We start from the raw sequence: 6441 nt of genomic DNA on the forward strand, positions 1-6441 counted from the left end.
TCATGTTGCCTTCAACAAGGCAATTAGCAGTGTTAGGAAAGCTGTAGAGGGGGTTTGGCAGCGTAGCATGGGATTTTGCTTTTATTGACTATTTCAAGAACCAAACTTTGAGATGGTAACAGGTAGGGCGCATGTATAAAGTTGCGCAATGAACTGCCGAACATCTTTGTACAGCTGTCATGTGTCTATCTACTTTGTCTTGTGTCTGCCTCAGTTGGTCAATACCTTGTGCCTTTTCAGACATAAGTGTTGGCCTACGTCCTGCGGTCAAAAAATTTGGAACATTTTTTTATAGGCTGCCTTTCTCAGTAAAATATGGACAAGCATGGCAAGCAGTGACCTTCATAGTTGAGGCATTTGTCAACGGTCGCAGAATTCATCTCTGTATTCCTTACAGCAATAATTGCAGCATGCAGTGGTGCATATCTTGTAAATAGGGTAAGTGCACTAGGAAACTTGTACATCAAACAAGTGGACAGGAGGCTTGCAGACTCACAACTGGATTTTACTAAGTAACGATGACATATATAAAGTGCACAAAACCGCATGCTCAACGCATGCTTTTGCTTGCTGTATATATGTCCTCTTTCGGTTAGTAAAATACAGTTGTGAGCCTGTGTACGTCCATGTCCAGTTCCGTTTCTGTTGTCCGTGTTTTCTAGAACAGTTACTCCATTTCCAAGATGAGCATCACTGCATGCAACAATGCTACCCAAAGATTTATGCTGTTCATTTGTTGACGCTGTTATGCCGAGATGCAGCTTTATGAATTTTTTTTTTTATGTGAGATGCAGCAATATTTATCTCGATTGATTGCAGCAGTGCATAACTACTTTCTCGCTGTTCTCGTCTCACAGTGTTCAACATGACATCGTGTGTGCGTGGTGGCATTTAGGGTGGCGTGTGATAGTGTTCGTGTTCAAATGCAGGGGTTTTTGCCCGAGTGTTGTGTGCAGCGATATGACAGCTTCGGTTTGCCATCTCGCTACTTGGCGAACTGAAAGGACGCGATGACTTTGGTTTGGCATTGTCTCCCATGCTCCTTTGACTGCGTGACCGTCTACCGGTGGACACCTGACAGCTGTGCTCCGGACCAACGGCTTCACTTGTTCCCAACGCTGACTTCGAACTGTTAGTGGCACGAGATGCTTGTGACCGCAAATATGCACTAGACTACCAGTCTGAACGCTGTACATGAGTTGTGCCGCGTGGGCCGTCTCTAGTGTTTCACCCGAACGGTTGTGTATGCATTTGTGTATTGTCTAGATTAAGGAAAGATGGCATCTGAGTTATAAAAGTGTCTGTACGTGTGAAGTGCCATCTGCTTTGGCGAACGAGGCGGCGAACCACCACAGCTTGTCTTCGTCAGGCCGTCTGACGGCTTCAGTGAGAACCTGTGCTACCAGATGCAAAAAGTGATGATGCCATTTTATGGTTTTTCACTTCATGCCGCTAATTCACAGCTCATATAATTATTGATCGCATGTACTGCTAGAGTCATTATTCAGAGTTTTCTGTACACTACTGAATTAATTGTACTCTCATTGAGCTGTCATGTTGTCATCATGCCCAAGACGCTTTGCATTGTAGCCCCATCAAGTAGTGCAGCCAGAGCTCGAGTTTTACCAACGTTGGCATCAACGAATGCCGCAGATGCCCTCTCCCTCTGTTTCCGCACTTTTTTTTTTCCATAAACTAAAGTCGCCTTTGAATCTCCTAGATTTTAACCCTGCAAAACTGTGTCTAGTCAGGCCAAAGCTATCATGCATATCTTTCTTTTTTTTTGCAGCTGTGGATTTCGTGGACCCTGAAAATCACTTCGTGAGCCCTTATTTGAGAAACGCTGACGTATGATATGTTTTTAGCAATTACCACTATGTGACGGGACATTTTGAATTTCTTTTGGTGAAGTGGTGACCACAGGCCACTAACAGTGTTTTCAACGCTGTAGCTGAGGCTCACTTGAGAGAGGTTGCGCACATATGTTTTTTTCGAGTCATTGCATATGTTTACAATTCTCACAATGCAAATATTTCTTAAAATATGCAATTTAAAATTAGTGTAATGCCCTTTGCAGATAATTTTGGACCTGTATTTGCGAAACTGTAGCCTTAGCTACTTGTGCACCATAAAATGCAAGAACAGAAACACACCGACAGCATTTGTGTTGCAAAAATGTATTTGGGATTTATTTGGCAAAGTGAACATGGTCGAGAGGGTTTTGGAGAAAATAAACTGGTGCTATCTGCAATGTGATATAGTGCCAACATAAATAACTTTCATTCTTTCATCAGCGCAATCAGCATCTTGTCAACTGATTGCCAAGATTTCACCAGCTGATCTCCACATGTCCATCTTCACACGGGGCAGTGTTCTTCACCATGTGCTGCATAAAACATCAGTGTTGTATTCTTCTACCTTCCTGGAATAAAAAGGTGCAGTGTTCACAGAAATTACTGTAAAATTAAAGCTGTTATGAGAAAGCTGGAGGTTGTTTCATATTGCTCTCCAGCTGGTATTGCAGTGAATAACTACACACATAATTATTCATGAAATGTCTGGGCATATGGCATACCCCTATATCATGGCACAGAAGTGCAGCACTCTCCTCTTGTGAATGCACCTATCGGGGGTGGAATTGCCACTCCATTTGCTCCATTCTGCTCCCAAACTGCTTTTCCTGCTCTATCCTGCTCCAAAATGCAATATTGCTCCAAAACTGCTCCAAACTGGCTGTTTTAATGTTCTACCATCAAATTTAGTGCAACACACAAACAATGTCTTTGCACTAGTGGCAAAGATATAACGCATCTAGCACTGGGCTTAATACAAACGAAATTTTTGTAAGGGAAGGAAGCATGTGGCATAATAAATATTTGTTTGCAAGTAAATTTAATATGAGTCACTGGCGATTGGAGATAATTGCAAAAAAAAATGCACTGTGCATGTGATGTAGCACCTCCTCTCAGCCTTTTGAATCGCCGGTGGAGGGAGCAGCAAGAGCAGCAAGCGAAGCAGATAGGCGCAAACTACCGTGAGTCGTTCGGAAGGAAACTTGTCCGACTGGAAAAACCACATGAGTTATTCTAATGGTTGTGGTCTAAGAACAAGCAGGCACCTATCGAGCCTCTTTTTCAATAACAAGCTTGTCGGGCCTACGGCAGACAAAATCATACTTGAATCGTTATGGTTTGGTACTCCAAAGATGTCACTCACTAGGAAGCGTCTCAAGAGTGTTGGAAAGCCATACAGGGCCTATTGCCAAGATTTAAAAAATGAGCCCCAGCATTGCTCAAGCAAAGAATGATAAAACTATTGGAAGGAGGTAGTGAAGTAAAAATGCTGAAGGATGAAAAGGCTACCCTTCAGTGCCATCTACATTTCCTGAAGGCACTACTGACCACTGCTCAGGAATTTATCAGCACAGGCATAGGATCAAAAAGGGATATGCACAAGATAGAGAGCAGAAATGTCATGTCCATTAATCTGAGCTCCAAATTAGTGGCATTGCTTGAGTGCATTGAAGTGGTAAACTTGACATTTGAATCTGTCAAGTCAGAATAGGCAAATGCGTAAGGTCACACTAAGTGTTCAGTTATAAAGCACACCAGCAAGCATTTTGTTTGCTGCTAGCCTGTTTCAAGTTGTTGGCCGTTGTCTTGTCAGAAATGAGTGCGAAGTTGGAGAGGCATTGAACTTGCATAAAAAGGAAGAGCTCATCTTTTTCTGTCAGAAAGAGAAAAACAATTACTACAATTATCAGAGGCATTTGACCTTAGGAACCTGCTCCAAAACATAATTCAAATGCTCCAAAACTCTTGTCTCATTGCTCCAAAGCTGCTCCAAAACTCTTGTCTCGCTGCTCCCAAAGCTGCTCCAAAATGCTTGAGCCTGCTTCCACCCCTGACCTATGTATCAGACCCATTGATGACTGTCTTTAGTGGTAATGGCACATACCCACGGCGGGGAATAGGCCATGGTATATAGCAAGTACAAAAGGTTCATGGACAAGCAATTGGGTATTTTGATAATTACGAATCTTAAACTAGAATTTCATGTAAAAAAAGAAAGGAAAAGAAAAGGCAGTGAATTCTCATTGTAGCAATCTACCTGTTGTGATTATATAGTTGTGAACAGAATTGCACACAGGTTGTAGGGTATATCCCTTGGCACTTGCCCCGAAGAAGAGGAGAATAAACACAAATAGCATGCCTGAGTAATCACCATTTGAACGATCTAACAATCACTAACAGTGTTTCACAAGGAAGCCTGCTTTGGCCACTGTTGTTGAAAGTGTTCATCAAAGACATTGCCCACATCGACATATCCATTAAATTTGTCGTACATATATAGGGTGGATCTGGTACATATGATATGGGCGTGTCCAGAAATCTAAAATATAAATCGAGAGACAAAAAATAATTTTGGGAAACTACTGTCGAGCTCACGCCCTGAAACTCTGCTAGGTCTAATCCGACTAGCTGACGTCGCCCATGTCCAAGGACTCCAGGCCGTCATCTTTGCGGATAAGTTTACACCTATCTTGCACCTGTTGGCTATTTATTAGTTTTGCCACCACCACATGCAGATGACTGTTCTATTATGACGGGCACTGATGCAGACACGTTGACAAAGCAAAGCAAAGCCTTCCTGTTAACATTATTGTTGTGGTTTCAATCAAACAAACTTAATATAAATTTTTCAAGGACAATGCTGATTATTTTCCCAGAAAAAAAATATTTTTTAATCGTGCTGTCAGCAATGAGAGCCGGAACATTACAATTGTAGGCTCACAGAGAATACTAAGTGTCACGTTCAACAGCAATCTATACTGGGACTTGCCTGTTGCTGGCATATGCAAAAGATTTTCCATGCTATTTGATGTTATTTTATGTCAGTGAACGCTCCTTCTGATGCACATTGAAAACAAATTGAATCATTTTTTCACATCAACCAATGCATTAAGACCACAGTGGAGGGTGGAGTGAACAATAATATAATTTTGCCATCCTTTTCTTGAGGATAAATAAAATTCACCAAATGGGTAATTGCGGTAGAAATGTCTCTATAAAATATTACTTCTGAGCTTTTGCGTTGATTATGCACATGCACAGCAGCATGCTGCAATGACCTAAGAGCTGGAAATGCATCACGCGTCCAGGCAAACATCACACAAAAGTGTGAAGCCGCAAAAAGAAAAAGCATGTGGGAACTTCCCACGCTTTGCCCGATGATGAATGCATTCTGGAGAGGGGTGCCTGAGGCCACACCGCACAGGAAGATACGGTGGCTGTTTGGGAGAAGGGACATGGCCATAAAACCATTACACTGATCCATTAGGAGTTGAGTTCTACAGATGCTGTTTTGATCCGCTGTATGTGACAGCAGACATGCCCTGTGTTTTTCTGGCAGACAGACTCCTTGTTCGACTATTGCAACGCTATCGAAGTGAAAAAGGAAGTTTCTATGTCTCCTCGCCTGTTCCCAAGGTATGACTGCAGGAACATTGCTTACCAATACTGTTTGATTGACTGGCTGATTGACCCGAAGAGATGTGCCGTGTTTTATTAGCCAAAGTTCCGTGAGAGGGCTGGATTGATTGTTGAAAGGTTTCTTGTGTAGTAAAAAAAAAAACAATACTGGCCCTGGGCAAGAGGCTCAATAGCCTATCATTGCTATGAACTTGCTTTTGACCTTTTTCTGTTAAGACCTTTGAAGTATGTACATAAGTCTGCAGAAGTTCAATCAAATTTCATTGTTTTTGTTCTCTCATCTTCGAAACGTCATTCTTCTCTCAAACCGAAGACTCAGTCATGCCACCAAATGGAGTGTAGGTTCAAAACAGTCTGAGACAAGCATAACAATACACAAAGCATTGCGATGGTCTCGTGAGTGTGCACCATGAACATGAAAATTTGTGAATAATTTGTTTTCCTACTCATTTATTTCATTTATCGCTGCTTTCATAGGCCCTTGCATTTTGTATAATGCACTGTTGCTGCTGCTGGTCCATGCATAGTTTTCGCATGAATGCGAAAGCTAACAACTAGGTTCTAGTGCAGTTGTACTAAGCAGTCTTGAGTTTTAAACTATAGTAAGTTGTTAAGGCATTGAGATAAACAAAACTTTTTACAAATTGGTGCTGCTCAAAATAACGTAAATATGTCCTCACCCCTCAAGGGCACTGACTGCAGGCTTGGTGTTGACGGCAGCGGCTCCACACTGTGCAGACTTGTGGCTGTGCCATGGAAGCATGCAAACAAATGAAAGAAATAATTATTTCTGCAGCCATGAGATCTTGGGCTGTTTTCCGGTGCATAACAACATGCACGAGCTTACTTTAGCACTCTGGCTACACTTTGTACACTGCAGTAAGAGAATCAACACTGAACATTGCAGTGCTTTGTAAATAGCTGTAACATGTTCAACAAGAACATTGAA

General features: G+C 42.0%; 1 long non-coding RNA gene across 1 annotated transcript; it reads right to left on the bottom strand.

Annotated features, from left to right (window-relative positions):
- Positions 1-2161: 2161 nt before the first annotated feature.
- LOC146204012 (uncharacterized) lies at positions 2162-6238 on the bottom strand. Its single transcript, XR_014702646.1, has 2 exons — positions 6173-6238; positions 2162-2422 (listed from the first exon to the last, which is right to left on the bottom strand). It is a non-coding gene; the product is annotated as an uncharacterized LOC146204012 (long non-coding RNA).
- Positions 6239-6441: the final 203 nt, after the last annotated feature.

The sequence above is a fragment of the Amblyomma maculatum genome, chromosome 1, assembly GCF_055883805.1.
Source record: "Amblyomma maculatum isolate TAMU_Amacu chromosome 1, ASM5588380v1, whole genome shotgun sequence".
NCBI classification, from domain to species: domain Eukaryota; kingdom Metazoa; phylum Arthropoda; class Arachnida; order Ixodida; family Ixodidae; genus Amblyomma; species Amblyomma maculatum.